At 48.3% G+C, this 13,907-nt stretch overlaps 1 pseudogene; it reads right to left on the reverse strand.

The window, feature by feature from the left end:
- Window positions 1–11,045: 11,045 nt before the first annotated feature.
- The window catches only part of LOC144102270 (uncharacterized), a 3,797-nt pseudogene continuing 935 nt past the window's right edge, over window positions 11,046–13,907 (reverse strand).

A 13,907-nucleotide genomic window follows, 5' to 3' on the forward strand; every position in this document is an offset into this window, starting at 1 on the left:
AAGCGATATATGGGCTATAAGGGACTCTATATTGATCGCGCTGGCATCGCACAAGACAGGGTCGTTCATCAAAATCGTGGGATCGTTCCTGTGACATTGGTGTTAGCAGCCCAAGGCCAAAGCCACTGAGCTAGCGTGACGGTAAGATTCCGTTTTGGGAGTTCCTCAAAACTATTTACTATTTTCGATTTGAAGCACAATGAAGCTAAAGAGAAAAGAAATGAATTTGATTTATTGAGTTCTCCACGTTTTCCTGAACTGCACCTATTGTTAATCGTTGTTCACTGCTTCTCCGATGCAGCAAATGAAGTCCTCCACTAGCAATCATCTTAAAAAGTGGTCTTTTTTGAAATGACTCTTAAAGCGAAACTGGATTCGTATACCTTCAGGTCGCCATCGGTACTTCATTGCAATATTTCCGGCCTCTATAGAGGGGCTTCGATGGCTGCCGGAAAGTTTTTTTAGTGCGAAACATTGCTTCATGGCGTGTAACCCACTAAAAAATCTTGTGGTGTTCCTGGCATTGGCGTGCAGAAATAAAATAAATATCGTTTGCCCCCATTGGGTTTCGAACGCGCGGCGGCGCGAAGAGATCAGCGCCGCAGGCCACGGCATGAGGGCATTACGCTATGGTTGCATCCTATCAAGGCTCGGGACTACCACAGACTCTCGCACTGTGCAATTGCGCATTATCGTTTTCATCAACTTCCTCCTGCAGCACTAACGGATCAGATCAGCTTAGCTCAAATTCGATCAGAAATTAACTGGACCCTAATATCGTGACGTGCGTACGATCCTGCAAACGAAAACGATCAGGTAACCAGACTGAATGCATATTTTCGTACGTACACTCGCTTTAACTATGTTAAAATCTTACAACATTTTGTGACCGTGATTTAAGAGGCACAGTTGTGAAGCATGTTGTTTTCGCTGCGCTTATATAAATACGCATGTGGTTAGGTTTGTGTTCTGTCGTCAACAGAGATGGGCATCCTCACGAGGGCGAGCCCTCATGAAGGTGTCCTCACCCTCACCTTATGAGGATTTTTCTCGGTGAGGTAAGGGTGAGGGAGGATGGGCGCATGAAAATTTGTGAGGACGAGGGTGAGGGAGGAAAGACATGGTGAAATGAGGGCGAGGGAAGGAAGACATGATGAGGCGAGGGCGAGGGAGGGCACGGTCTGAGGGCGAGGTTGATGGCTCGAACCGCACTCCAGCTAACGCTTTTTTCTGTACAGCCTGTTATGAATTCCCGTTTTAGAGTGCCAGTTCTTGGGGTGAAGGTTCCCGGGGAAGGCGTAGTTTGTGGAGTCTGGAGGTGCACGAAGCGGACACGAAAGGCGGGGAGCCGCAAACCTTTTCCGTCGCCGCGATGTACTACACTGCTGACAATGATATGCCGAAAAAAGCGGTCTTTTAACTAAAAAGCCTATATTGAAGCGAAAAGCTTCACTACGCCAGTTTTCGAGCAGTCAGCGGGGCCGCCAGTTTCACCTTGAATGTAGATAGAGGTCAAACCTTGAGCATAACAAGTGGTAGTCAGGTTCGACACATGACGTCAGCTACTGCAGCGACACCAGCGACTGTTGCACCAATTATCTCGACTTTGACCTTGACCTTTTACATTTGGCCTTCGACCTTGACCTTTGACCTTGACCTCCTGTCAAACGGAAAAGCGTCTCCCGCAATCGCATGCGCAGGTTATGAAAGTGGGTTCGGCATAAAACGAAGGTGCATTCTGACGCTAGGTTTGATCGATGGACGCCTGCCCTGGAGACCGACACCTGAACCGCGCCCGTAAAGGAAGGAAAATGGAATAAAATTGATTTTAGGGAATGCAAATTACGCCTTTCTCACGTATCTCGGCGGACGCCCGAACCTCACCCGTAAGGGAAGGAAAATGAAATAAAGTTGGATTTAAGGAAGCGAAATGAGCAGCCTCCCCTCCACGCCCATCTCTCTAGAGAGCATACCAACCCTGCTTGAGTACTTTGCTGCTCGCTTTGAGGCAAAATTTCAGGACGCTATAAGTCACATCAAACAAGAATGTGCAACCCTCAAAGACGCGGTAATCCGCATAACAAAAGATAATGCTATTCTTAAAAACCAATTCGACGTACCAACACAAGGAATCTCTGATCCCTATAAAATTCTTGAATCCCTGCTCAGCACTTGCGAAACCAGCCTCACTTAACAACAACTACAAAGCGAGAAGGAAAAAGAAGTGGGTCCCTGCTAAGGTGGCTGCACATTGCTCTTCAGGAAAAACTCGCCATCCACGTAAATGCGCGCCCTATTTGAAGAGAAGTGCACCCTCGCCTTACGAAAACATTTCAGAGGTCCTCTCATAGTCTGAGGCCTCCTGGGAACAATGCATGATTGCAGATGAGCTGGGCACTGACGCTAGGCTTAGTGCCTCTGCTGCCACGATGTCGGAGGTAGCTCTGCCGGTGTCTCTCGTGGCATCACCTGCCACGCAGTCGACACCTGATCCGCGGCGCCAGGTCCAGCTTTGTGCTGCCGGTTCATCGGCAGATGCACCCCTCCTGCCTTCACGAAAAGCCGAACTGCTCGTATGTGATCTGCATCCAAGGCCAATGGCCACCCATTCTAAACTTCCGGATGGGCATCAAACCGCACGGCATGATGAACAGGGCATTCCAATGAACTTATCGGCAACTCTACCTGTTCAAAAGGGCCCTCGTGCAACTCACAAGGGTCCCTGTATGTGGACTCGCGTTTCCGCATGTACGCCTTGCTCTCGAAAACTGGTGCACGTCGTATCAAGAAGTAGTGGCAGTGGCTGCGAAATTTAAGAAGGGAACCGTTGTGGCCGTTTCATTTTTCGTTAGACCAATAGGTGGCGCTTCCTCCCACGTTAATCTAGGCCGGTTAGTAAGTGTTCGTCGGCAGTATCCCGGGTGTCCGATTTTAGTCGGAGGCGACTTTAACGCCCCTGACCAGGATTGGGCGTACCCCACTTCGAGCCCTCGTGGCAGGCGTGTGCGGGACACCTTCACGGATGCCCAATTTGTGCTGCTCAACCGTCCTGGGACAGCAACACGGCCAGTGCGTCAAACTAGCAGTGCTTCCTATGCTCCAGGCTTGACGTGGTGGTCGAGTCCGGGTAATTCCTCCTGGCACATGGAGCCAGACTGCTGGGGCAGTGATCATCACCCTTTCATCATCGGTCTTCACATCTCACATTTCAGACCTTTACGCTCCAAATGTTCTGCGATCAACTGGGACAGTTTTCGCTCTTGTATGGACAATCTCTCCTCACATTCTTCGCCAATCCTTGTTGAGCGAATACAAACAGCGCTCAACAGTGCTTCAACTACCACCTGGACTGATGTTGGTCGACCGGCACCAGACCTCGGCCTTCTTAACTTCTGGGCGGCACGCCATCAAGCCGAGCTGGCTGCTACGCGAGGCCCTTCTTCGTCGCAGGAACGAACGCGACTGCACTATCTTACAGATAAAGCACACAAATATGAATGCGACCTCTCTCGACGGCAGTGGCATGCGTGGTGCGAACACTTTTCTGCAAAATCCTCGAATGCCTCTCTCTGGCGAACATTCCGTACAATGAAACGCGGTCGCCGTTCGACTGACACAGCAGCAACCGCATGCTTCGCGGCTAACTTGTCGCCAGATGATTTCGCCAAATAAGCAGCGCGAAAGTTTTTCCCAAAATGCAATGCTGTGCCTTCTTCAGTCGGTAGTTTAAATATGGCAGGCATCCCAGGGCATGTATATTAAATGCCGTCTGATGTCGACGCAGATGGAATTGCGTGTCCATTCTCTATGCCTCAGTTGCTGGCTGCAATAGATGATACGAAACGAAAAACAGCGCCCGGGCCGGGCAATATTCAGTGCGAGGTGTACAAGAACCTGAGTAGCGCTGCACTCCCTCAACTACTAGACACCATAAACAAAGTATGGCTGGATGGCGTCGTGCCCCAGAGCTGGAAATCCGCTGTCGTGATTCTTATCCCGAGACCTGGAAAGCCTACGACGGACCTTAAAAACTTATGACCTATCTCCTTAGCTCCTACACTGTGCAAGCTGGCGGAGAAAATGCTAGCCACACGATTGTCATGGTGGCTACAGCAGCATGGTTTTTATCACCCAGCACAAATCGGCTTTTGTCCATATATTGATACAGAGGACGGGTTGGCTGTGTTGGCATCTGCAGTTTTGTCATCTACCCGCTGCCGCAATGTGCGTACTGTTTTAGCAATGGACTTTGAAAAAGCATACGACAACAACAGTCATGCAACCTTTCTGAACTCCATTGACATGCTTCATCTCTCTCTGAGAGTGCGTAGTTCTGTCGGATCACATTTGGAAGAAGGAAAATTTGCAATACGCCTCAGCGGCGAAGCGGTCGGATCATTTGTTCCTCCCTGCGACGTGCCCCAGGGATCAGTATTGTCGGCGACGTTATTTAATATTGCTTTCATCCCGCTGGCTTGGCGCTTACATGTCATCCGTGACATAAAATTTCTTCAGTAAGCTCATGAAATAACGGTGTGTAGTACTCACCAATATCTTGGTACTCAGGAGGCTTCCCTTCAATCTGCCTTGGATGTTACCTCTAATTACGCATCATCCATCGGACTTCAGCTATCGCTGCATAAAATAACATACACGTCGGTCGCCAACCGCTGGGGCCGCCGTAAACTTGCTGCAAGTCTAATCTGTCTTTGTCTATCAGGCACCCTACTGCAGGAAAGTCCGAGAATAAAAATTCTTGGCTTAATGATTCACCAATCAGGATCAGCGACTGCATGACTTTCTCAAGCAAAAAGGCAAGCAATTCAGACATTGGGTTTAATTAGAAGAATTGCGCCTAAAACAGGTGCCGCAGGCTCGTTCGTTGCACGGCAATTGGTGAGGGCAGTTCTGCAGCCACGTATTTTTTATCAAGACCAGTTTCAGCATCTTACAAGAGAACAATGGGATCGCCTCGAAACCGTGAACCGAAAGGCTATGATGACCATTACGTGCCATGCTAACATCCCTGTCTTTCCCTCCTCCTCTTTATCTATCTATCTACGTGCCTTGCACGCATCACACCGGTCATAGCTTTACAAGAGAATACTCAGCTCAATACGATTGATCAGCTGTTGCAGCAGCACCGTGATGCGCGCAGTCTTAAGGTCAGTCTATCGCACTCCACGCATGCACTGAGGACTAATGCACCGCCACCCTCCATTCTTCAGCCGCCAACGCCAGTTCTTCCCCCATGGAAGTTTGTACAGCTCAGTGACAACAAGCCAACAGATAATCGCCGACCAACATGTGCTCATTCGGCATCGTTGCTTCGCCAGAAATTTGAGGATCCATGATGCTTGCCGGCCTGAAGGATCCATTGTTGTCTACGTAGACGCAAGCATATAAGCCTGCGAAGCAACAACAGCAATATACTGCCCGTGCAGACCTGCCCTGAATTAAACCTCTAGGTTTCAGCTTACAGAACCCCCTTCGTCCTTTTGTGCTGAGCTCGTTGCAGTTCAAGAAGCACTCTGCTCCATGGCCGCCATAACTATGCTCCCTGCGGCCCCGCGTTGTTATCCGCACAGACGCTCTTCAAGTTGTCCAGTTGCTACGACGTGTTAGCCGCTGTCACACGATATGTCAGGACATCCACCGGCTCGCGGCACGCATCCCGCAGCCACTACATATTGAGTGAGTCCCACGGGATCTGTTGACCTCTGAAAGCCAGGCAGATTTAGCGACCCGCCTTGCGAATCCAGACTCATCACTGCCTCGGCTTCTTCATTTGGACAACTTTACCCTCCTTTCATGAAGAAAGGAACCCCTCCGGCGCCACACACGGTCTCTCATCTCTCCGTGTGCGGTAACCCTCCCTCGCGGTCTTACCCATGCAGAGGAGGTAGCGCATAGGAGGACCCGGGTCGGGGTTGCCCTCACACCTGCCGTCACACGGAAGTGGCCTCAGTACCGAGATTTGTTTCCTCGGCCAGGGTGTCCGATATGCATACACGAGGACATTGAAGCCGACATTCATCACTTTCTGTGGGACTGCCCAGCTCTCAAGCCTACAAGGATCCGGCACCTGAAGGTAGCGGGTCTTTCACCAAGCAGATCCGGCACCTGAAGGTAGCGGGTCTTTCACCAAGCAACCCTGCTTCATATATTGCCTGGACGCAGGGTCCGTACCATCTTTCTCTACTGGACTTCATAAAATCAGCTAGCCTTTTTCTCTTCATTTATCACTACTGCATCTTTCATCACACCTTCACCCATCATTGATGCCCTGAGGCAATAAATTTCGCCTAAAAATGTATTACTATAATCCTAGTTATGCGATATTATGCCAAAAGAAAATCCCAGTTCTATATTGCGCTAATAGTTTTTGGGTTGTTACTGCATACAGCTAAATTTGATTCAGGGGCTATGGTGCCTGCCGCAGCAGAATGGGCTATTCTCGGGCCTAAATATTTATCTTTGAGTGTTAAAGCCAAAATACGGATTACAAAGCACGCACAAAAAGTCTGGATTTACTTTGTTGCCTGCAGTTTTCAAAGCGGTCAAACTGCTTACAAATTAAGCTTTTAGGATATGTACAGGGGGTTTCATCTATGAGTTTATATAATATTCAAAAATTGGCTTTTTGACTTAGAGGAGCGTTTTATTCGGCATGTCATTCTCAGCGGTGTAGTACTGCCGGGACAAAATTCTGCAGGACATGGAAATTGACGTCAAGGACGATAGATGTCACGCATGTCAACGTACACCTGCTTTCGCAGCTCAACACTGGAGATTGTGGGTCCTACTATCACTTCAGGAAGTTTGGCCTTATTAACGCAGATATCGGCTTTTGTTCCAGGGTATGCGTCCTGGAGAGTTTTGTCCCCAATAATACATCACAATACAGCTAAGACGTGCTAAATAACAAAATGTTTTCCTAATATTGGATAGTTAATTTTTAAATATTACAGCGGGGATCCTTAATTGTTGAGAGGCGCGTAGGCCATCGTGAGTAATACGCATATCAGTATTTAGAAGTTTGAAAACTGTTTGGAAAACGCGGTGCTGTGATCCAACAAATTTTGGCTACATCGCGTCAAAATACATGCACTCTTGAGAAGCTTTCACGCAAAGCATCCTCTCCAGGTAAGTCATCGAAATAACCAAGATTTGTGGGCCAAAGTGCCCAGGGTAACCGATGTTTGAAATTCTAAAAACTGGTATGGATATTACTTACGGCGGGCCTTACACCTCGCCATAGTTAGGAATCCTGACAGTAGTAGTTAAAACGTTCGTAATTTTATAATATTTCACCAGCCATCTAGTTCGCACGTACTAGTCGTTTTCTGATGTACTACACAGCTGACAATGCTGTAGAGAAAACGGCGTTCTTCTAACAAGAAATGCATATTTTTCAAAATTATGTAAACTCTTGGGTCAAACACCTTGCACACCATGTGCAACGCAGCTTTGCAAATTTATTGAAGGTCGTCGAATTTCATGAGCTACGAAATTGGACGAAGCAACTCATGAACGAGGGAAGTAAATTTCACGTTGCCACGATGGAAAAATAAAATCTGGGCTGCCATAATTGTTTAATAGTGCACAACTTCAACGTGGTGCTTCGTTCAGACGTCCTCTAGGAGAGCCACTACCAAAGCCGCATGTGTCGTAAAAAACTTCAGTCGTTGTAACACAGCCGCTAGTGCTGTAGCTTGTATGCCAGTTTGCAGTATTGCTACTGCAATGTAATTTAACTGGGATAAAATGATTCTGCCTGAGTTCCTACATCATAAAACGATTTTCGAAAGATGGCAACATGATTATGCCGTTAGCGACATTGATGCTGTGGCCTCCTCAGGCATACGCGCTCTTCCAGCAAGCTCTACTTGTACCAGGCTGCGCCGTAGCTGTCTTCCCATTCAGCACTTCAGGCTTTTCTTGTAGGGCACAGCGCCCCATGCAGCATTCGCTCCCTTACCCTGCAGTCAATCAGTTTCGTGCCTTCCGCATTCCGCTCACCTCATGGCTACTCTGACATCGGCGGTGATCAAGACATCGCGTTACAGATCAATGGCTCCCCGTGCAGGTGCCACCTATCCCATTTTACCATGCACTGCAAAAGATCTTCACTGATATGTTGTGAAGAATTTATAAGATAACAAAATGAGTACTGCCGTGAATAGGCTTCATGAAAAAACTTGACCTCAGAAGAACCAGCGCAAAAGAACAACGGACACAAAAATGGAGGACAACACGCACAAAAGCGCTGATCAGCGCTTCTGTCCGTGTCGTCCTCCTCCGTTCTTGATCGTTGTCGTTTTGCGCTTGTTCTTGTGAGATCATGGCTTACCAACTAGCCCCAGAGGTGTTGATAAATATGTGAAATATTTCATACATTCCACCCTTATGCTTTCAGCTCTGCGCTATTCACAAAAAGGCTTTTCTACTCTGCGTTGTGTGGATTTAAGGGTTAGCTCACAGCCAGCTAGAATGCATGACCTGCTCAATGACTCACGTACAGTATACAATAGACGAAGTATGCGTCGTTCGTTATGCGTCCTTGGCTGCTCGAGACTGTAAACAATGAAGATCTCAATATCAGGAGGGCACTTTTAATCCGAAATCATGAAATGAGTTGAGTGAGACGCCGAATGCAATCACACTACACATTAACTACACATTAAATGTGTATGTAGTGCATGTGTACATGCCTACATAACATGTATAGCGTACACATTATGAGGATTGATTTATTCATTACTGCATTATTAGGTGAAAAGCATCGTTTTTCGTTTTTATTCAGTGTTCCACCTTGCATATGATATCAAAGGGCGATTCCCAAATTTAGTAGAGATATAACCAGCAAAACCGTAATTTTATGCATAATGTTTGTGCGCTCTCATATCGCTGACAGCTGCACTCTTAGCTTGTCTAATAATTGTCTATAAAACTAGCATTCGCATCCTCTGCTAATAAGCATTGAATAAAACTGAAAATGAAAAAAAACAACAGAAAACAGCACCACAGAGCCGGCAGGACGAACTTTCAGTTTCTGTGTATGTGGTGATAATGGTTTCATTGTTTGGGGATTAGATACGTTGTTGTGATCGGAGGCCCCGACATCGGAAACAGACGAGCCCGGCAGGCGCCATCGAACTATGTTTGACCAAAGGTGCTGTCGTCCTGAGAAGAGGATTAGGAACGGCTCCTGGCGACGGCGAGCTGTGACGAAAGGCCTCTCATCCCTTCGTCCGGAGTATGGAATGCGGCGTTTTTCCCGAACTGCGCCCTCACGTGGACCGGCAGAAAGACCCAAACAAAGGCGCCGGAACCTCCCCGCTTGCTTGCACCTGCGCGGCCAGACAAAGCTGGGGCGGACACGGCTGATTTATCTTACCCTCTGGAATTCACGGGTCCGTCAGGACGCATCTTTCCCACGGAGGGGATCAGCGCCTGTAAAGCCAACGACCTTATGCACCTGGTCAACCCGTCGGAAACAGCATTCCAGGACCTCAAGGCGCCAGGATTCCTTATCGCTTGTGCACGTGTTTGTGAGGGCGGAGCGGTCACGAGGTTAGGGCGGAGACTATGAAGAGTGTGTCTGTCCATTGGACGCTTGATCAGCCACCGGTTTCCCTAGCTAGGTGCCTAGGGAATATCCACTGTATTTAAGCCGCAATTTAGCTGGTTTCACGGCGCTTCATCTCTGACTTTTGGTCTCCCTGCTTCTGTTGTAAATATGTAAAGAAACCTTCAAGTTTACCAACCCTCCTGAAGGCTTCCCTCCACCGTCTGCAGAGTTCATCGTCATGCGGTGAAGACCTCGGTCCTGATACCCAAGCATATCAACGTGCTATTAGTGGTTGGCACGAGAAGGTGCCAGCTGCCGCGCTGGGTACACTAAGTCATCAGCCTACCAAACTCGCTCAAAAGGCAAAAACCGAAATCTATGAGGCGGAAAAACGCATATGAATGTCAACTAGACAACAAGCCCAAAAAAGGAATCCATATGGTATTAGTGGTATTCTAGAAAGAAGGAAAGGTACACGAAAAGCTTCATTTCTAGCCTTATAAGACGCCTCGTACAACGCTGTAACGACTGTTTTTGAATTTAATATTTTGTATCCAGAACAAATGGCTTCTCCAGCTATTGACTGAATCAGTCTTCTTGTAACAGATGGCGCCAGAGTGTGCATGGAAGCGGCCGCTGTGCGAAATAACAGATGGTGTACATTGCCGTAGTGCTGTAGTTGAGCTCTCAGAATAACACACACATCCGTGCACTCACACAAAAAGAGAGGGCACCTTAACCTTCCATAAATCATTATTCAGCAGCATTATTCCTCACTCCTGGAAGCTTGCAAAAGTAATTCCTTTGTAAAAATTTGATAGAACTCAACTGCCTGTTTCCCAACAGCCGATTCATGTAAGTTACTTGAAAAAAGAACTTTAAACACATCATAACATTTTTTGAAAAGAATCATAACCTAAGCAATTCCAGCATGCTTCCCGTCGAGGATTGAGCACTACTACCCAACTAATCGAATTTACGCACGAAATTTATCAGTCATTAGACTTAGGTGCACACGTTTGTGGTGTTTCGCAGGACGACACATCGACGAAGACTAATGCGTGGCCCCCAGGCCCATGCCCAAAGGAAAAGAGCCCCCGTTTATTGCAACCTGACAAGTATATATACAGACACTGAGTACGTCACGCATGTGCCGAGCATCACAAGAGTACACGTGCACTTGCTACGATAGATACTATCACACGAGGATCGATAACGCCACATCTTCCCTTTTCCTTTGAGAAAACTAAAGCAGCAACTTGCAAAACAAAATACAACAACTATTCATTGCAAGCGGTTCCATGAGTGACATTCGCAAATACCGTACCGTTCCGGCTTTCTTACTTTTCGACCAAAGCGTGTGACATGTTCACCCTGCGCCGCAGGCGAAGAGGTATCCGGCGGCGGCTGCAACGGATCACTTGGGAGAGCTTCGGTTCCGTTCTCCTCGGGACCGTGTGGGACAGTTTGTTCAATAGAAACAGTTTCCGTCCTCCTCTGTACCGTCTAGGCTAGACAGAAATTCATACTCCCCGTCCTTGGAATCCGAGCCTCTGTTTGGCGCATGCTTGATTAGCGCTCGCCGGTTTCGTTCAATCTGGCCACCGCTCTCCAAAACCACAATATACGAGCGGGGCCGCTTTGCGCGCTGAAGCACCACACTTTTTCGCCTGTAGTCCTTGACCCAAACAGAATCACCTGGCACCAACGGGAACATATGTCGGGCAGCATGCCGGCGATCATAGTTTTGCCGCTGAGTCTCCCTGAAAGCCGCGTCTTTTTCCCGTGCTTCTTTGAGATTGGGGGTCTTGGGTGCCAGCTTCTTTGGGTGGAGCGGCAAGGTAGTGCGAAGGCGCCGCCCCATGAGTAGCTCTGCTGGCGTTTTTCCTAGGGGTCCCCGCGTGTCCCTGTATGCTAACAAAACCAGATGTAGGTCACCGGATTTTAGAAACAGCTCTTTCACAGTTTTTACCATTCTTTCTACCTCCCCATTTGCCTGCGGGTACCTAGGGCTGCACGTGACACGTTTGAATCCATAACAGTTCGCGAACTGGCTGAACTCTTGGCTGACAAATTGAGCACCGTTATCGGTTACCAGCGTTTCCGGTATACCGTGAGTAAAAAACACCTTCTTAAAATGATAAACTTCTGTGCTGCTAACAGAGGTCAGCGGACACAATTCTGGAAATCGAGATAAGTAATCAACTATGAGGAAGCAGTTACAGACTCACATGGCAGACATCCGCGGTAACCCTTTGCCATGGCCGAAAAGGTGTCTCAGTCGGGACCATTGGCTCGTGCGGCTGGAAGCGAAATTGGGAACATGTGCGGCAGTCGGCAATGAATACCGCAAGCTGAGCGCTTAAACCTGGCCACCACACGGACTCCCTTGCCCTTGATCTACACCTTACAACACCCTGGTGGCCCTCATGAAGCAGTTTTAACATTCTGCTTCTCAGGCAGTTTGGCACAACAATGCGAGTGCCGTGCATGAGGACACCTTTACATACGCTCAAAACGGCGCGATCCTGCCAATAGGGCCTCAAGACGGCAGATAACGAATGTAGACTAGGCCACCCCTCACGGACGTAGCGACACAACGTACGACAAGTCTCGTCCTTCGCCTGTTCTTCGGCTACTAGCCCGAAGTGCTGCGACTCGCTCAACTCAGATAACACGCCGGCAACGTAACAGTTGACTTCATGGACCGAAAGAAAGTTCTTCGTCTTTTGGCTTGCCACTGGTGCTCTGGAGAGTGCATCAGCTATTTCGAGATTTTTGCCCGGGACATACTGCACCTCAAAACTGAACCGCATTAGCCGCATTTTAAACCTTTGAATGCGAGGCGGAACCAGATCAAGCGGAGTCTTTCCTAGCAAAGCAACCAATGGTTTGTGGTCTGTTTCCACAGTGATGTGCAGTCCACGCACATAGCTTTCGAGACGTTCCGCGGCCCATGTTATAGCTAAAGACTCCTTTTCAATTTGCGCATAGCGCATCTCAGTTGGTGTCAATGACCTTGAGACGAAAATCACTGGCCGCTTTTCTTTATTCGGTTGTACTTGCAGTAAAACTGCTCCTAGGCCATACGACGAAGGATCTGCAGAAATAATCGTTGGACGTTGTGCATCAATTTTAGCCATACACCTATCTGAGCAGATAGAACTCTTCACTCTATCAAAAGCTATCTGCTGAGGCGCTGCCCAGACCCACTCTGTGTTCTTTTGCAGCAGTTGACGCAAAGGCGTCGTTTGCTCAGCCAAGTCTGGAATGAATCGTGAACAATGATTGGCAAGACCTAAAATCTGCGCATTTCTGCAACGTTCGATGGCGGCTTTAGATCTGCAATTGCGCGAACCTTCGCTGGATCCGGGCGTATGCCACCTTGGCTCACGCGGCACCCAAGAAAACAAAGCTCTTTTACACTGAACTGGCACTTTTCTTTGTTTAGGGTCACACCGTTTTCGGCCAAGCGTTCCAAGGTGCGAAACAACCTTTCTTCGTGTTCCTTCTGAGTAGAGCCAAAGACAAGGACATCGTCCATTAAGTTCACGACGCCCGGAATTCCCTCAAGAATCTTGCACATTTGGTTTTGGAAATACTCCGGAGCCGAAGTTATGCCAAAGGGTAGTCGCTCAAAGCAATAACGGCCAAACGGAGTAATAAAGGTCGTGAGTGGCTGACATTCCTTTGCTAACCTCACTTGATGGAAACCAGAGTTTGCGTCGAGTTTGGAAAACTTGACGGCACCGCTGAGCAACCCGAGTGTCTCGTCAACAGTTCAGTTGTTCAGTTGAGTCAGGTCCATGCATTTCCTCACTTTTCCTGACGGCTTCAAGACTGGCACTATGCCGGCACACCACTCCGTAGGCCCTTGAACTTTACGAATGACCCCATTCTTTTCCATCTTTTCCAGCTCTTGTTTTACTCCGTCTCGCAGCGGGATGAGTATGCGACGAGCAGTGTGAATGGCATAGGGCACGGCATCTGGTTTAAGACGAATAGAGTATTCGCCTTTCATGGTCCCCAGACCACGGAACAAGGAACCAAAACGCGTCTGCACTACCTGATGAACTGATGCTTCGTCCACAAATTTAACTATTCCCAGGGCTTGTATTGCGGGTAAGCCAATAATCACATTGCTCACCGAATCGACAACGAAAACATCCTGTCTAACGGCAGCACGCTTCCACAGAATGTCGGAAGTAAATTTTCCCTTCAAGTTCAACCTGTCACCGCCTGGTCCCATCAGAATAACATCAGTAGGCTGTAGTACCTTTGGCAGCGCTGGAAACGACCCTGGACAACATTTACCTCGGCTCCCGTGTCAACT

Source organism: Amblyomma americanum, chromosome 8 (genome assembly GCF_052857255.1).
Source record: "Amblyomma americanum isolate KBUSLIRL-KWMA chromosome 8, ASM5285725v1, whole genome shotgun sequence".
Lineage (NCBI taxonomy): Eukaryota > Metazoa > Arthropoda > Arachnida > Ixodida > Ixodidae > Amblyomma > Amblyomma americanum.